The following is a 19528-nucleotide window of genomic DNA, read 5'->3' as shown; positions in this document are numbered from 1 at the left end:
TGAATCACGCTTCACCATCTGGCAGTCCGACGGACGAATCTGGGTTTGGCGGATGCCAGGAGAACGCTACCTGCCCCAATGCATAGTGCCAACAGTAAAGTTTGGTGGAGGAGGAATAATGGTCTGGAGCTGTTTTTCATGGTTTGGGCTAGGCCCCTTAGTTCCAGTGAAGGGAAATCTTAACGCTGCAGCATACAATTACATTCTAGACGATTCGGTGCTTCCAACTTTGTGGCAACAGTTTGGGGAAGGCCCTTTCCTGTTTCAGCATGGCAATGCCCCTGTGCACAAAGTGAGGTCCATACAGAAATGGTTTGTCGAGATCAGTGTGGAAAAACTTGACTGGCCAGCACAGAGCCCTGACCTCAACCCCATCGAACACCTTTGGGATGAATTGGAACGGCGACTGCAAGTCAAGCCTTATCACCCAATATCAGTGCCCGACCTCATCAATGCTCTTGTGGCTGAGTGGAAGCAAGTCCCATGTCAAGCTCAGGCGTTCGGCGTCGCCAGCCTTCTAGCTGCTGGCGAACCTGCTGCTGGCAAACGACCTTCACTCATCAAGCCCGGACTTGTCTCGTCATCATTACACACACCTGGTTCCAATCCCTACTCTATCACTGTATACATACTCCCTCTGTCATTTGTCTTTGTCGGTAATTGTTTATGTTGCTTGTTTTCCTGAGAGGAATCTCTCCTACTATTTCCTGAGTACTTTATATTTTGCACTGTGGGTTTTGTCCCGCTTTAAGCTATGGTGCTTTAATACATTCAGTAGTTCTAATCCTGCGACTGCCTCCTGCCTACTCCTCTCTACACTTGTGACATCCCTGCAGCAATGTTCCAACATCTAGTGGAAAGCCTTCCCAGAAGAGTGGAGAGGCTGTTATAGCAGCAAAGGGGGGACCAACTCCATATTAATGGCCATGATTTTGGAATGAGATGTTCGACAAGCAGGTGTCCACATACCTTTGGTCATGTAGTGTATGTCCAGATAAGATACTGTAGTTGGATCTTCTGTCACACCCTGGTTATGGGACTCTAGTTGTTGAGCCAGGGTGTGTTTGTTCTATGTGGTGTGTTTCTATGTTGGGGGTTCTTGTTCGTCTATTTCTATGTTTTGCCTGAGTGACTCCCAATCAGAGGCAATGAGTGTCAGCTGTTGGATGGTTGTCTCTGATTGGGAGCCATATTTAAACTGTATGTTTTCCCTTTGTGTTTGTGGGTTTTTGTTCCGTGTTCGGTCGTTGTCACCGTGGACTTCACGAGTCGTTTCTTGTTTTGTATCATGTTTAAACTTTAACTAATTAAAGTATGTTTGTTCATCACGCTGCGCATTGGTCTCTCCCTGACGATCGTGACAGAAAAACCCACCAAAACTGGACCAAGCAGCGTGAAGAGGAGAGAGGAAGGACTTGGGATCGATGGAGTAGGGGGTCTCGACTGGGCTAAGCCGAGTGAAGAGCAGAGAGGGTGGACTTGGGAACAGTGGAGGAAGAGTCTCGACTGGGTCAAGCCTAATGAAGAGCAGAATGGCTGGAGTTGGAGGCAGAAGAGCGAGAGTTGGGCGAAAACTATAGAGGCCTGGCCCACGGGGAGGAGAGACCCCCAGAACATTTTTAGGGGGGGGCTCACGACGTCGGGGCAGCAGGAGGCCGCGATAGAGCGGTCCAGCAGGTTGGCAGAGGAGGCCGCCATGTTAAGGGGGCCACTGGTCACTAAGGGGAAGGAAAGTGTGGAGGCACGGCGAGAGGTACTGGGGTGTGTTACCAGTCCGGTCCGGCCCGTTCCTGATCCCCGCGTAGGGCCAGGGGTGTGTGTCCCCAGTGCGGTCCGGTCTGTTCCTGTTCCTCGCATCGAGCCTGTGGTGCGCGTCGCCAGCCCGGTCCGGCCTGTTCCTACTCCCCACATCGAGCCTGTGGTACGCTTCGCCAGCCCGGTCCGGTCCGTTCCTGCTCCCCGCACCAAGTCAGTAGTGCGCTTCGTCAGCCCGGTCCGGCCCGTTCCTGCTCCCCGCACCAAGTCAGTAGTGCGCTTCGTCAGCCCGGTCCGGCCCGTTCCTGCTCCCCGCACCAAGTCAGTGGTGCGCGTCGTCAGTCCGGCACGGCCCGTGCCTGCTCCCCGCACCAAGCCTACGGTGTGCGTCGCCAGCCCGGCCCGGCCTGTTCCTGCCCCTCGCACCAAGCCTACGGTGCGCATCGCCAGCCCGGTAAGGCCCGTTGCTGCTCCACGCACCAAGCCTACGGTGCGCGTCACCAGCCCGGCCCGGCCTGTTCCTGCCACTCGCACCAAGTCTACGGTGCGCGTCGCCAGCCCGGCCCGGCCTGTTCCTGCCACTCGCACCAAGTCTACGGTGCGAGTCGTCAGCCTGGTCCAGCCCGTTCCTGCTACTCGCACCAAGGCAGGGGTGCGAGTCGTCAGCATGGTCCAGCCCGTGCCTGCCACTCGCACCAAGCCAGGGGTGCGAGTCGTCAGCCTGGTCCAGCCCGTTCCTGCCACTCGCACCAAGCCAGGGGTGCGAGTCGTCAGCCTGGTCCAGCCCGTTCGGCCACTCGCACCAAGCCAGGGGTGCGAGTCGTCAGTCCAGTGAGGCCCGTTGCTGCTCCACGCACAAGCCAGGGGTCCGTATCGTCAGCCAGGTCCGGTCCTTTCCTGCCTCACGCACCAAGCCAGGGGGTGCGCGTCGTCTGTCCGGCACAACCCGTGCCTGGGTCACCGGTGCCTAACCAGGTACCGGTCAACGGCTCCACTACGGAGTTGAAGCTAACCGCTCCTGCTACGTCCAGTCCAGCTCTAGCCAGCGGGGCCAGACCGGACCAGGGGCGCTATGGGGGGTTTGTTGGAGGGTGGTGGGCAAGCCCGGAGCCAGAACCGCCGCCGAGGAGGTATGCCCACCCAGCCCTCCCCTGTTTTGCTCTTTTGAGGCGCGGTCGCAGTCCGCGCCTTTAGGGGGGGGTACTGTCACACCCTGGCTATGGGACTCTAGTTGTTGAGCCAGGGTGTGTTTGTTCTATGTGGTGTGTTTCTATGTTGGGGGTTCTAGTTCGTCTATTTCTATGTTTTGCCTGAGTGACTCCCAATCAGAGGCAACGAGTGTCAGCTGTTGGATGGTTGTCTCTGATTGGGAGCCATATTTAAACTGTATGTTTTCCCTTTGTGTTTGTGGGTTTTTGTTCCGTGTTCGGTCGTTGTCACCGTGGACTTCACGAGTCGTTTCTTGTTTTGTATCATGTTTAAACTTTAACTAATTAAAATATGTTTGTTCATCACGCTGCGCATTGGTCTCTCCCTGACGATCGTGACATCTTCGTTGGGTGATGGTGGAACTGGACAACAGCATATAAATGGACAATAGGGTGTCATTAAGATGAAGATGACATTACCTTTTTACAGATTTTGTATAACAAAAATAAAACTTGAAAGAGAAATAGGACAACAGTCTCTCCTTCTCCAGTATGTGCTGTGATATTGTCCGTCACACAAATACTGTAATCATCTTTCACATAAATAAATCACAGGCCATTCCATTTCCTCTGGGTTGGCTTTTCCGGGGGGGAAGACATTAAATGACACACTCACACACAGAGATAGGGGGGTTTGTTGCCCTTGTTATTGTATGAAGAGATGAGATGGCTGGCCGGGGCGTGGTAACTGGGTCTGTGTCCCAAATGGCACCCTATTCCCTATGTAGTGCACTACTTTTGGCCAGGGCCCATAGTGCTCTGGTCAAAAGTAGTGCACTATATAAAGAATAGGGTACCATTTGGGATGCAGCTGGGTCTGGTCCTGGTAGCGTAATTATACACAAGCTGTGTGGCCTGGCTGGCTGGTTGAGAGGGGTAGAGGGCCAGGAGGGTGGTGGGGCTGCGGGGGTTAATGTCTCCGTCAACTGCCCCCCCAGGATGGAGTTCACTTACTCAGTGACCCCTCCCTCCTGTCCTCCCCCTCTCAAAGTGGCTAGAGCTTGCCAGGAAAGCAACCTCCCTCTCTCCCTCTCTCTGTTCATGTGTGCCACTGATCTGAGCTGCAGAGATGTTCCGGTGATCATACAACAGGCAATTAAGCCCTTTAGTCAGTAACCTCCCTGTAACCACCCTGTAACGGTGTCACTATTCTCTCTCTCTCTCTCGCTCTTCATCTCTCTCCCTCCACCTCTCCTTCTCTCTGTCTCTCTCTCTGTCTCTCTCTCTCTGTCTCTCGCTCTCTCTCTCTCTCTCAATTCAATTTCAATTTCAATTTAAGGGCTTTATTGGCATGGGAAACGTATGTTAACATTGCCAAAGCAAGTGAAGTAGATAGTAAACAAAAGTGAAATAAACAATAAATATTAACAGTTAACATTACACTCAGAAGTTCCAAAAGAATAAAGACATTTCAAATGTCATATGTACAGTGGGGAGAACAAGTATTTGATACACTGCCGATTTTGCAGGTTTTTCTACTTACAAAGCATGTAGAGGTCTGTAATTTTTATCATAGGTACACTTCAACTGTGAGAGACGGAATCTAAAACAAAAATCCAGAAAATCACATTGTATGATTTTTAAGTAATTAATTTGCATTTTACTGCATGACATAAGTATTTGATCACCTACCAACCAGTAAGAATTCCGGCTCTCACAGACCTGTTAGTTTTTCTTTAAGAAGCCCTCCTGTTCTCCACTCATTACCTGTATTAACTGCACCTGTTTGAACTTGTTACCTGTATAAAAGACACCTGTCCACACACTCAATCAAACAGACTCCAACCTCTCCACAATGGCCAAGACCAGAGAGCTGTGTAAGGACATCAGGGATAAAATTGTAGACCTGCACAAGGCTTGGATGGGCTACAGGACAATATGCAAGCAGCTTGGTGAGAAGGCAACAACTGTTGGCGCAATTATTAGAGAATGGAAGAAGTTCAAGATGACGGTCAATCACTCTCGGTCTGGGGCTCCATGCAAGATCTCACCTCGTGGGGCATCAATGATCATGAGGAAGGTGAAGGATCAGCCCAGAACTACACGGCAGGACCTGGTCAATGACCTGAAGAGAGCTGGGACCACAGTCTCAAAGAAAACCATTAGTAACACACTACGCCGTCATGGATTAAAATCCTGCAGCACACGCAAGGTCCCCCTGCTCAAGCCAGCGCATATCCAGGCCCGTCTGAAGTTTACCAATGACCATCTGGATGATCCAGAGGAGGAATGGGAGAAGGTCATGTGGTCTGATGAGACAAAAATTGAGCTTTTTGGTCTAAACTCCACTCGCCGTGTTTGGAGGAAGAAGAAGGATGAGTACAACCCCAAGAACACCATCCCAACCGTGAAGCATGGAGGTGGAAACATCATTCTTTGGGGATGCTTTTCTGCAAAGGGGACAGGACGACTGCACTGTATTGAGGGGAGGATGGATGGGGCCATGTATCGCGAGATCTTGGCCAACATCCTCCTTCCCTCAGTAAGAGCATTGAAGATGGGTCGTGGCTGGGTCTTCCAGCATGACAACGACCCGAAACACACAGCCAGGGCAACTAAGGAGTGGCTCCGTAAGAAGCATCTCAAGGTCCTGGAGTGGCCTAGCCAGTCTCCAGACCTGAACCCAATAGAAAATCTTTGGAGGGAGCTGTAAGTCCGTATTGCCCAGCGACAGCCCCGAAACCTGAAGGATCTGGAGAAGGTCTGTATGGAGGAGTGGGCCAAAATCGCTGCTGCAGTGTGTGCAAACCTGGTCAAGACCTACAGGAAATGTATGATCTCTGTAATTGCAAACAAAGGTTTCTGTACCAAATATTAAGTTCTGCTTTTCTGATGTATCAAATACTTATGTCATGCAATAAAATGCAAATGAATTACTTAAAAATCATACAATGTGATTTTCTGGATTTTTGTTTTAGATTCCGTCTCTCACAGTTCAAGTGTACCTATGAAAAAAATTACAGACCTCTACATGCTTTGTAAGTAGGAAAACCTGCAAAATCGGCAGTGTATCAAATACTTGTTCTCCCCACTGTATATCCATCCTGCCCTGCCTTTCGAAAGTTTTTGAAAGCCAAGTTAACAAACAGATCACCGACCATTTCGAATCCCACCGTACCTTCTCCGCTATGCAATCTGGTTTCCGAGCTGGTCATGGGTGCACCTCAGCCACGCTCAAGGTCCTAAACGAAAGTATAGCCGTCTTCATCGACCCGGCCAAGGCTTTCGACTCTGTCAACCACCGCATTCTTATTGGCAGACTAAATAGCCTTGGTTTCTCAAATGACTGCCTCGCCTGGTTCACCAACTACTTCTCAGATAGAGTTCAATGTGTCAAATCGGAGGGCTTGTTGTCTGAACCTATGGCAGTCTCTATGGGGGTGCCACAGGGTTCAATTCTCAGGCAGACTCTTTTCTCTGTGTATATCAATGATGTCGCTCTTGCTGCTGGCGACTCTCAGATCCACCTCTACGCAGACGACACCATTTTGTATACATCTGGCCCTTCATTGGACACTGTGTTAACAAACCTCCAAACGAGTTTCAATGCCATACAACACTCCTTCCGTAGCCTCCAACTGCTCTTGAACACTAGTAAAACTAAATGCGTGCTCTTCAATCGAACGCTGCTGTCACCCACCCACCCGACTAGAATCACTACTCTCGGCGGGTCTGACCTAGAGTATGTGGACAACTACAAATACCTAGGTGTCTGGTTAGACTGTAAACTCTCCTTCCAGACTCACATTAAGCATCTCCAATCCAAAGTTAAATCTAGAATCGGCTTCCTATTTCGCAACAAAGCCTCCTTCACTCATGCTGCCAAACATGCCCTCATAAAACTGACTATCCTACCGATCCTTGACTTCGGTGATGTCATTTACAAAATAGCCTCCAACACTCTACTCAGCAAATTGGATGTAGTCTATCACAGTGCCATCCGTTTTGTCACCAAAGCCCCATATACTACCCATATTGTGACCTGTACGCTCTTGTTGGCTGGTCCTCACTACATATTCGTCGCCAAACCCACTGGCTCCAGGTCATCTATAAATCACTGCTAGGCAAATCCCCGCCTTATCTTAGCTCATTGGTCACCATAGCAACACCCACCCCTAGTATGCGCTCCAGCAGGTATATCTCACTGGTCATCCCCAAAGCCAACACCCCTTTTGGCCGCCATTCATTCCAGTTCTCTCCTGCCAATGACTGGAACGAACTGCAAAAATCTCTGAAGCTGGAGACTCTTATCTCCCTCACTAACTTTAAGTATCAGTTGTCAGAGCACCTTACCGATCACTGCACCTGTACACAGCCCATCTGAAATTAGCCCACCCAACTACCTCATCCCCATATTGTTATTTATTTTGCTCATTTTAACCCCAGTATCTCTATTTGCACATCATCTCTTGCACATCTATCATTCCAGTGTTAATACTAAATTGTAATTATTTTGCACTATGGCCTATTTATTGCCTTACCTCCATAACTTGCTACATTTGCATACACTGTATATATATATTATGTTGTATTTTTGACTTTATGTTTTGTTTACCCCATATGTAACTCTGTGTTGTTGTTTTTATCGCACTGCTTTGCTTTATCTTGGCCAGGTCGCTGTTGTAAATGAGAACTTGTTCTCAACTGGCTTACCTGGTTAAAGAAAGGTGAAAAATAAATAAAAAATACAACATTCTGCCACTGTGTACTCTCTGTTTAGGGCCAAATAGCATTCTAGTTTGAGCTGTTTTTTTGTTAATTCTTTCCAATATGTCAAGTAATTCTCTTTTTGTTTTCTCATGATTTGGTTGGGTCTAATTGTGTTGTTGTTGTTGTCCTGGGGCTCTGTGGGGTCTGTTTGTGTTTGTGAACAGAGCCCCAGGACCAGCTTACTTAGGGGACTCTTCTCCAAGTTCATCTCTCTGTCTACAGCACACCCCACTAGAATTAGAAATCCACACAAGAAAAAAGAAGGTAAGCGTTGCTAGGGTACACAGTAATAGATCTTTGTAGATAGGTGGTCTTTGGCGAAGGGGTTAATTGGTTATTTAACAAGACAAGGAGGACCAAAGCACTCTTCATATTGTAATTATTCTACAGTGTATAGTGTTTCTCAACTTTTTTTGTACCAGGGACGGACAAGCTGTGGACCTTCCTGTACCACAAGCACTCATCCCTCCCCTCCTCATCACGCCTAAATGTGATTTTCCCCATATGTATCTGTCCATGTGTGTCCGTGTCTGAGGGGTGTGTGTGTGTGTGCAGGCACATCAGTCTAATAAAGATAGATTAACAGCACTCAGTGCCAGTGGCCTCTCTCCAGCACTTTCCATTTATCAAATTAACCATTCAGATTCCTCTCCTCTCATTTATTGGCTTCCCCCTCTTCCCCTCTCTCCAGTGAGCCTTTTCAAATTATTTATGGAGGAATTATTATTATGTTTATATCAAATGCATCTGCAGTGCAGGAACAGAGCTGCCAATTAAAGTAGGGGACTAATTTGCTTTCCGTTAATGAAGTATTATTTAAAGAGGCGTGAACTTCAAAGAATAGTTGGCTACTTCAAACACCCCTCATATAGCGGGAAATGGGAGAGAAGGAGGGAGGAGGAGAAGTCGGGAATGAAGAGAGAGAGAGAGTACAGAGAGTGTGAGAGAAGGGAGAGCAAAGAAATTTAACGAGTGGAGAGAACAGTTGTAAGGCCTAATTGACAGCACATCACCTGAGTAAGTTTGGATGGCAGTTAGTATCTGTCTGATCTCAGAATCTGTCTGTAGCTGAGTGGAAACACACCATATTAAGGATAGTCAGTCAATCCCACGTCAAGTGCTTAATGGAATAGAAATATGGCTTTGCTAGTTATTAAATCAGGATCCAGCGCTCCCTTTACCTATTACATGAGTGGATGTCCCCCCCCCCCTTCATCCTTGCCCCATGATGAGTGAAGGGTAAAATGTTAAGTGTGTCTTTCTGTAATATAAAAAAGCAGCAAAGCACCTTTTTAATGGATGGAAGCCTTTATCTCAGTGATGCTGAATAATTTAGTGTTTCTCCGTGGGATTCGGGTGCACGGTGGGATGTTTTAAAAACGGACAGTGAAATATTAATGAAGGTTAGCCATGAGGGGCAGAGGAGAGATGAATCACAGCGTTAACATTCCTACAGAGAATCTATGTCACGGTGTCAGTGTATGCGGTAGACTGAAGTCAGGCGCAGGACACAGAACTCAAGGGAAAAAACGTATCTTTGCTAAAACACGTAAAGAAACAAGAAGCCTCCACGCAGGGAGGAATAAACCCGCTCACCAACGACATCCGAGTACAACAACAAACACGCACAGAACACAATGGGAGCCACAGGGTTAAATAGGTGCGGAGTAATCACAAGATGGGCAACAGGTGTGAAACAATCTGACACAACAGGTAGAACATAGAAACTAGATCGGCAGCAGCTAGTACTCCGGTGACGACGAACGCCGAAACCTGCCCGAGCAAGGAGGAGGGGCAGCCTCGGCAGAATCCGTGACAGTACCCCCCCTCCCGACGCGCGGCTCCAGCCGTGCGTCGACACCGGCCTCGGGGACGGCCAGGAGGACGCGGCGCGGGGAGAGTGGGATGATTGCGGTGGTAATCCCTCAACATGAATGGATCGAGGATATCCCTCCTAGGAACCCAGCACCGTTCCTCCGGACCGTACCCCTCCCACTCCACGAGATACTGCAGGCCCCCCACCCGACGCCTCGAATCCAATATGGACCGAACCGAGTACGCCGGTGCCCCCTCGATGTCCAGCGGGGGCGGAGGAACCTCCCGTATCTCCGACTCCTGGAGTGGACCAGCTACCACCGGCCTGAGGAGAGACACATGGAACGAGGGGTTAATACGATAATTAGTAGGAAGTTGTAACCTATAACATACCTCGTTCAATCTCCTCAGGACTTTGAATGGCCCCACAAACCGCCGACCCAGTTTCCGGCAGGGCAGGCGAAGGGGCAGGTTTCGGGTCGAGAGCCAGACCCGGTCCCCCGGTGCATTCACCGGGGCATCACTGCGGTGGCGGTCGGCGCTCGCCTTTTGTCGCCTGACGTACATGGGCAGCGTTCCAGGTCTCCTGCGAGCGCCGAAACCACTCGTCCACCGCAGGTGCCTCTATCTGGCTCTGATGCCAAGATGCCAGGACCGGCTGATAACCTAATACACATTGGAACGGAGACAGGTTAGTAGAGGAGTGCCGGATGGAGTTCTGGGCAATCTCTGCCCAGGGGAGGTAAACCGACCACTCCCCCCGCTGGTCCTGGCAACACGACCTCAGAAACCTACCCACCTCCTGGTTGACTCTCTCCACCTGCCCGTTACTCTCGGGTGAAATCCTGAGGTCAGACTGACTGAGACTCCCAGACGTTCCATGAACGCCCTCCAAACCCTAGAGGTGAACTGGGAACCCCGATCAGACACTACATCCTCAGGCACCCCGTAGTGCCGGAAGATGTGTGTAAATAGGGCCTCAGCTGTTTGTAGGGCCGTAGGGAGACCGGGCAGCGGAATGAGGCGGCAGGACTTAGAAAACCGATCCACAACGACCAGGATCGTGGTGTTCCCTTGTGAGGGGGGAAGATCCGTCACGAAGTCCACCGATAGGTGGGACCATGGTCGTTGTGGAACGGGTAGAGGTTGCAATTTCCCTCTGGGCAGGTGTCTAGGAGCCTTACACTGGGCGCACACCGAGCAGGAGGAAACATAAACCCTCACATCCTTAGCTAAGGTGGGCCACCAGTACTTCTCACTAAGACAGTGCACTGTCTGACCGATACCAGGATGACCAGAGGAGGGTGACGTGTGAGCCCAATAGATCAACCGATCGCGAACATCAAGCGGTACGTACACACGACCCTCTGGACACTGAGGAGGAGTGGGTTCTTTGCGCAACGCCCGCTCGATCTCCGCGTCAACCTCCCACACCACCGGTGCCACCCGACACGACGCCGGAAGTATGGGAGTGGGCTCCACGGAACTCCCCTCCGTGTCATACAGTCGGGACAGAGCATCTGCCTTAGCGTTCTAGGAACCTGGCCTGTAAGAAAGGGTGAAAACAAAACGGGTGAGAAACATGGACCACCTTGCCTGGCGAGGGTTTAACCTCCTCGCTGCCCGGATGTACTCCAGATTGCGGTGGTCAGTCAAAATGAGAAAATGGTGTTTAGCCCCCTCATGCCAATGTCTCCACGCTTTCAGAGCTTCGACCACAGCCAACAGCTCCCGGTCCCCCACATCATAGTTGCGCTCCGCCGGGCTGAGCTTCTTCGAAAAGAAGGCACATGGGCAGAGTTTAGGTGGCATACCCGAGCGCTGAGACAGTACAGCGCCTATTCCAGCCTCGGACGCATCCACCTCAACCGTGAAGGCTAAAGAGGGGTCCGGATGAGCCAGCACTGGAGCCGAGGTAAACAGGTCCTTCAGACGACTAAAAGCCCTGTCCGCCTCCGCTGACCACCGCAGACGCACCGGCCCCCCCTTCAGTAACGAGGTGATGGGAGCTGCTACCTGACCAAAGCCCCGGATAAATCTCCGGTAGTAATTAGCAAAACCCAAAAATCGCTGCACCTCCTTTACCGTGGTTGGAGTCGCCCAATTACGCACGGCCGAAATGCGGTCACTCTCCATCCTCACCCCTGATGCGGACATATGGTACCCCAAGAAAGAGATGGACTCCTGGAAGAACAGGCATTTCTCTGCCTTAGCATACAGGTCATGCTCCAACAGTCTTCCAAGCACCTTACGCACCAGGGACACATGCTCGGCCCGTGTAGCAGAGTATATAAGGATGTCATCAATATACACCACTACCCCTTGTCCGTGCAGGTCCCTGAAAATCTCATCCACAAATGATTGGAAAACTGAGGGAGCATTCATTAACCCGAATGGCATGACCAGATACTCAAAATGTCCAGAGGTGGTACTAAATGCCGTCTTCCACTCATCTCCCTCACGGATACGCACTAGGTTGTATGCGCTCCTGAGATCCAATTTTGTGAAAAAGCGTGCCCCGTGCAATGATTCCGTCATACTAGCTATCAGAGGTAATGGATAGCTGTACTTGATGGTAATCTGATTTAGGCCACGGTAATCAATGCACGGGCGTAACCCACCATCTTTCTTCTTCACAAAAAAGAAACTTGAGGAAACGGGTGAAGTGGATGGCCGAATGTATCCCTGCCTCAGAGATTCTGTGACATATGTCTCCATAGCCGCCCTCTCCTCCTGAGACAAAGGATACACGTGACTCCAGGGAAGTGCAGCTCCTACCTGGAGATTTATCGCACAATCCCCCGGACGATGGGGTGGTAATTTAGTCGCCCTCTTTTTACTGAAGACAATAGCCAAATCGGCATACTCGGATGGAATGTGCATGGTGGAAACCTGGTTTGGACTTTCCACCGAAGTTGCCCCCAAGGAAACTCCTAAACACCTCCCTGAACACTGACTGGACCATCCCTTGAGAGCCCTCTGTTGCCATGAAATCGTGGGGTCATGAATGGCTAACCAGGGAAGTCCCAAGACCACAGGATGTGCAGGAGAATCAATCAGATAGAGGCTAATCCTCTCCTCATGACCCCCCTGCGTCATCATTAGCAGTGGAGCGGTGACCTCCCTGATTATGCCCGACCCTAACGGGCGACTATCTAATGCGTGAACAGGGAAAGGTTTATCAACAGACACTGTGGGAATCCCTAGGCTACGTGCATACTGGCGATCAATAAAATTCCCAGCCGCGCCTGAATCTACTAGCGCCTTATGCTGGGAATGGGGAGAAAATTCTGGAAACATAATGTCGATACACATATTAGCAACAGGGAACTCTGGGTTAGTCGGGTGCCTACTCACCTAAGACGGTCGACCAGTGCTCTGCCTGCTGCCTCGACCTCCTGAGAACCCTCCCCTGCACCGACCAGAAGTGTGTCCTCTGCGGCCACACCTGGTGCAGGGGACAGTCTCTCTCCCAGTCTCCCTACCTGCAGCACCTCCGAGCTCCATGGGGGTATGCTCGGAGGTGCTGTGGGATGGAATGGACAGACCCCCATCAGAACGTCCGCGGGCTGCCAACAGGTTATCCAACCTGATGGACATGTCCACCAATTGGTCCAGGTTAAAATTGGTGTCCCTGCAGGCTAGTTCCCGACGGACGTCCTCCCCTAAGCTGCAACGATAGTGGTCGATAAGGGCCCGCTCATTCCATCCCGCGCTGGCTGCTAAAGTCTTAAACTCCAGCGCAAAATCCTGCGCGCTCCTCATCTCCTGTCGTAGGTGGACCAGACGTTCTCCCGCCGCTCTCCCCTCAGGTGGATGATCGAATATCGCCCGGAAGCGGCGGGTAAAATCCTCGTAGCGGACAGTTCTCGAGTCTATATTTCCCCACTCGTTCCATCGTAGCACCGAGATTCTGGAGTATCGTCCCTTGACGTTGGACTCGTTCCTCCATCGTCTCGGTAGATCCAGTCGTTCCTGCTGACTCCATAGTGGTGCGTGTTTCTGTCACGTTGTCAGTGTATGCGGTAGACTGAAGTCAGGCGCAGGACACAGAACTCAAGGGAAAAAACGTATCTTTACTAAAACACGTAAAGAAACAAGAAGCCTCCACGCAGGGAGGAATAAACCCGCTCACCAACGACATCCGAGTACAACAACAAACACGCACAGAACACAATGGGAGCCACAGGGTTAAATAGGTGCGGAGTAATCACAAGATGGGCAACAGGTGTGAAACAATCTGACACAACAGGTAGAACATAGAAACATAGAACATAGATCGGCAGCAGCTAGTACTCCGGTGACGACGAACGCCGAAACCTGCCCGAGCAAGGAGGAGGGGCAGCCTCGGCAGAATCCGTGACAATCTAACACCCCTCGTCCTCACCCCCTCCAAAATATGACATCCTTCATCACCTGATCTCTCCTTCCTCTCCTTCTTCCTTCTCTCATATTTAATGCTCTGCTAATCTGACACTTAAGGTTACTACAAGCGTCACTCCATTGATCTACGTGCGTGCATGCGTGCACGTGGGTGTAGTGGGATTGTTGGAGTAGCGGACACCTTTTGGTAACATGATAGCAACGTTTTTAAATTTGTGTCTTTTCATTTTGTGAAAAACAGGGAAGAGTCACCTTCCCTTGCTAGTAGTAGCTAGCTGGCAGCCTGGCTAGCTGGCTTTAGCTTGGCTAAAAACATAGCAAGCTAGCTAGCCTTTTTAGCTTCCCACATCTCCATGTGAAATTATCAGATTTATAATAAAAAAATGTGCCCTGGCAAATATTCTTATACTTGCTGGTGTAACCTAAAACATTATCCCAGTTTGATATGCTGCTTGTGTATTCATTCCAATATCAGCGCTAAAAATAGAACATGTTTTGGGGGAGTAAAAAAGCACATGGCTAGCTAGATCAAATCAAAATGTATTTGTCACATGCACCGAATACAACAGGTGTAGACTTTACCGTGAAATGCTTACTTATGAGCCCTTTCCCAACAATGCAGAGTTAAAAATTAAGATTTTTAATTTAGCAAATAAGAAAAAATACAATAAAAAATTAAATATTAACACAATAACAATAACAACGCTCTAGAGTACTGGTACTGTGGTACGAGGTAGTGAGGTAATAACGAGGGTCTAAAGTACTGGTACTGTGGTACGAGGTAGTTGAGGGAATAACGAGGCTATAAGTTTTGAGAATGACACAAAACTAATTTTCACAAAGTCTGCTGCCTCAGTTTTGATAATGGCAATTTGCATATACTCCAGAGGACCAGCTGCCATCATGTCAGTGATTCTCTCGTTAACACAGGTGAGAGTGTTGATGAGGACAAGGCTGGAGATCACTCTGTCATGCTGATTGAGTTAGAATAACAGACTGGAAGCTTTAAAAGGAGGGTGGCGCTTGAAATCATTGTTCTTCCTCTGTTAACCATGGTTACCTGCAAGGAAACACGTGCCGTCATCATTGCTTTGCACAAAAAGGGCTTCACCGGCAAGGATATTGCTGCTAGTAAGATTGCACCTAAATCAACCATTTATCGGATCATTAAGAAGTTCAAGGAGAGAGGTTCAATTGTTGTGAAGAAGGCGTCAGGGCGCCCAAGAAAGTCCAGCAAGCGCCAGGACCGTCTCCTAAAGTTGATTCAGCTGTGGGATCGGGGCACCACCAGTGCAGAGCTTGCTCAGGAATGGCAGCAGGCAGGTGTGAGTGCATCTGCACGCACAGTGAGGCAAAGACTTTTGGAGGATGGCCTGGTGTCAAGAAGGGCAGCAAAGAAGCCACTTCTCTCCAGGAAAAACATCAGGGACAGACTGATATTCTGCAAAAGGTACAGGGATTGGACTGCTGAGGACTGAGGGGCATCCGGAAAACACCTTGTGAGCGCTACCATCAGTCCTGTGTCATTCAAACAGTAAAGCATCCTGAGACCATTCATGTGTGGGGTTGCTTCTCAGCCAAGGGAGTGGGCTCACTCACAATTTTGCCTAAGAACACAGCCATGAATAAAGAATGGTACCAACACATTCTCAGAGAGCAACTTCTCCCAACCATCCAAGAACAGTTTGGTGATGAACAATGCCTTTTCCAGCATGATGGAGCACCTTGCCATAAGGCAAAAGTGATAACTAAGTGGCTCGGGGAACAAAACATCAACATTTTGCGTCCATGGCCAGGAAACTCCCCAGACCTTAATCCCATTGAGAACTTGTGGTCAATCCTCAAGAGGCGGGTGGACAAACAAAAACCCACAAATTCTGACAAACTCCAAGCATTGATTATGCAAGAATGGGCTGCCATCAGTCAGGATGTGGCCCAGAAGTTAATTGACAGCATGCCAGGGCGGATTGCCGAGGTCTTGAAAAAGAAGGGTCAACACTGCAAATATTGACTCTTTGAATAAAGTTAATGTAATTGTCAATAAAAGCCTTTGACACTTATGGAATGCTTGTAATTATACTTCAGTATACCATAGTAACATCTGACAAAAATATCTCATAACACTGAAGCAGCGCACTTTGTGAATACCAATACTTGTGTCATTCTCAAAATATTTGACCATGACTGCACAAGGAGTAATGGTAGTGGGGTACGAGGTAGTGAGGTAATAACGAGGCTATATACAAGGAGTACTGGTACTGGGGTACAAGTTAGTTGAGGTAATAACGAGGCTATAGAGTACTGGTACTGGGGTAACGAGGTAGTTGAGGTAATAACAAGGATATATACACGGAGTACTGGTACCAATTCAGGGTACGAGGTAATAGCGAGGCTATATGCAAGGAGTACTGTACTGGGGTACGAGGTAGTTGAGGTAATAACGAGGCTATATGCAAGGAGTACTGGTACAGGGGTACGAGGTAGTTGAGGTAATAACGAGGCTATGTGCAAGGAGTACTGGGACAGGGGTACGAGGTAGTGAGGTAATAACGAGGCTATATACAAGGAGTACTGTCCTGGGGTACGAGGTAGTTGAGGTAATAACGAGGCTATATGCAAGGAGTACTGGTACAGGGGTACGAGGTAGTTGAGGTAATAACGAGGCTATATACAAGGAGTACTGGTACAGGGGTACGAGGTAGTTGGGCCCCGTGTAGCTCAGTTGGTAGAGCATGGCGCTTGCAACGCCAGGGTTGTGGGTTCGATTCCCATGGGGGGCCAGTATAAAAAAAAAACATGTCACTATTTATTGGTTTGATAACAAACAACGTTGTTCAGTCATGTTACCTAGCTAGCTAACATCCTGGTAACATGACAGTAGGTTTAGGCTCATCTGATTGGCCCAGGAAGAAAGGAAAATGGTCTGCTACTCATGAGATCTGCTTCAAAGGTAGGATTCATGTAGGCCTAAACTGTATAAAAAATCTCTCTCTTTCTGGTGCGCCTTACATTCTGTTAGGTAATTAACATTTTAAAAGTTGGGAGCAGTGTGTGTATGTGGTTGTGGGAGAGAGAGGTGTGTATGTGTTTGTGGGAGAGAGAGAGTGGTGTATGTGTTTATGAGAGAGAGGGAGAGAGAGTGTGTGAGGAAGGGAGGGATGTGTGTGTCTGTGTGTGTGTGTGTGTCTGTCTGTGTGTGTGTCTGTGTTAACTGAAGCGTAAAGAAGGTTTCATGCAGTGTTTTCCCCTTACTGACACAATGACATGCAGATCGTGATGCGTGTACATTCCTTTCTCCCATTCCTCCAGACAAATAACAGTTGAAGTCGGAAGTTAACATTAGCCAATACATTTTTCCTGACATTTAATCCTAATACAAATTCCCTGTTTTAGGTCAGTTAGGATCACCACTTTATTTTAAGAATGTGAAATGTCCGAATAATAATAGAGAGAATGATTTATTTCAGCTTTTGTTTATTTCATCACATTCCCAGTGGGTCAGAAGTTTACATACACTCAATTAGTATTTGGTAGCATTGCCTTTAAATTGTTTAACTTGGGTCAAATGTTTTGGGTAGCCTTCCACAAGCTTCCCACAATAAGTTGGGTGAATTTTGGCCCATTCCTCCTGACAGAACTGGTGTAACTGAGTCAGGTTTGTAGGCCTCCTTGCTCGCACACGCTTTTTCAGTTCTGCCCACACATTTTCTATAGGATTGAGGTCAGGGCTTTGTGATGGCCACTCCGATACCTTGACTTTGTTGTCCTTAAGCCATTTTGCCACAACTTTGGAAGTATGCATTGGGTCATTGTCCATTTGGAAGACCCATTTGCGACCAAGCTTGAACTTCCTGACTGATGTCTTGAGATGCTGCTTCAATATATCCACATAAGTTTCCTTCCTCATGATGCCATCTATTTTGTGAAGTGTACCAGTCCCTCCTGCAGCAAATTACCCCCACAGCATGACGCTGCCACCCCCGTGCTTCACGGTTGGGATGGTGTTCTTCGGCTTGCAAGCAACCCCCTTTTTCCTCCAAACATAATGATGGTCTTTATGGCCAAACAGTTCTATTTTTGTTTCATCAGACCAGAGGACATTTCTCCAAAAAGTACGATCTTTGTCCCCATGTGCAGTTGCAAACCGTAGTCTGGCTTTTTTATGGCGGTTTTGAAGCAGTGGCTTCTTCCTTGCTGAGCGGCCTTTCAGGTTATGTTGATATAGGACTCGTTTTACTGTGGATATAGATACTTTTGTACCTGTTTCCTCCAGCATCTTCACAAGGTCCTTTGCTGTTGTTCTGGGATTGATTTGCACTTTTGGCACCAAAGTACGTTCATCTCTAGGAGACAGAACGTGTCTCCTTCCTGAGCGGTATGACGGCTGCGTGGTCCCATGGTGTTTATACTTGTGTACTATTGTTTGTACAGATAAACGTGGTACCTTCAGGCGTTTGGAAATGTGTCCCAAGGATGAACCAGACCAGGAGGTCTACAATTGTTTTTCTGAGGTCTTGGCTGATTTCTTTTGATTTCCCCATGATGTCTTGCAAAGAGGCACTGAGTTTGAAGGTAGGCCTTGAAATACATCCACAGGTACACCTCCAATTGACTCAAATTATGTCAATTAGCCTATCAGAAGCTTCTAAAGCCATGACATCATTTTCTGAAATGTTCCTAGCTGTTTAAAGGCACAGTCATCTTAGTGTATGTAAACTTATGACCAACTTGAATTGTGATACAGTGAATTATAAGTGAAATAATCTGTCTGTAAACAATTGTTGGAAAAATTACTTGTGTCATGCACAAAGTAGATGTCCTAACCGACTTGCCAAAACTATAGTTTGTTAACAAGAAATGTGTGGAGTGGTTGAAAAACGAGTTTTAATGACTCCAACCTAAGTGTATGTAAACTTCCGACTTCAACTGTAGGCCTTTGCAAATATGAGCAAATCAGCCATTCTATACAGTATTATGTTATACAGTGAACAGTGTGAAGTTAAATTAAATGTGTTGTATTGAGTAGAAGTGTGAATATCAGTGACAGGTTTTTTGCGAAGCACGTTTAGAAAACGGGAACAAGGGGACGGGGTGAACAGGATGCTAGGCCATTGATTCTCCCCCCATTAATACAATACTATCATGATACGTGGCCTGGTATCGTGTGGTGAAGAGTGTTCTAGATTTCTGTCCTCTTAACAGAAAAGTCATTATCAAAGGTTTGACTTTATTTTTGGAGGCTTTTAGAAGTCATCAATGTCTCTCTTTTTCTCTTCTCTCTAACACCATGAAGAGAGGGGGTAGAGGGGTGGAGAGGTTGTGTGTGTGTGTGTGTGTGGCACAAGGTTACCCTGGCACAGCCTGGCACAGCCCACTACCACCCTGCAACAGTATGGCAGCCACATCTGTTCAGCCTGCTGCTGCTCTCTGTTGAAGGAAGAGCTCTGCCACGTTTATGACATGACAAATATGAGACTTTTCCATCCATCCATGTCCAACAGCAAGCTTAGAAACTGGAAAATGGAAATTTGCACTCAACATTTACACAGAGGACAAGCTGAAGTCTTTGCTAGCTATGTACTTTCTGAAACACTTTCTCCAAGCTCCTCTAGAATCACTCAGTCATCTACAACACTAAATCCTCTAGCCGTTTCTTT

General features: G+C 48.4%; 1 pseudogene; it reads left to right on the top strand.

Moving 5' to 3' along the window:
- Window positions 1-19528, top strand: part of LOC121569544 — a 246071-nt pseudogene that overhangs the window by 200507 nt on the left and 26036 nt on the right.

This window comes from Coregonus clupeaformis, chromosome 1, assembly GCF_020615455.1.
Source record: "Coregonus clupeaformis isolate EN_2021a chromosome 1, ASM2061545v1, whole genome shotgun sequence".
NCBI classification, from domain to species: Eukaryota; Metazoa; Chordata; class Actinopteri; order Salmoniformes; family Salmonidae; genus Coregonus; species Coregonus clupeaformis.
Note: the sequence above shows the minus strand (reverse complement) of the source record. Positions and strands in the feature narration are given on the sequence as shown.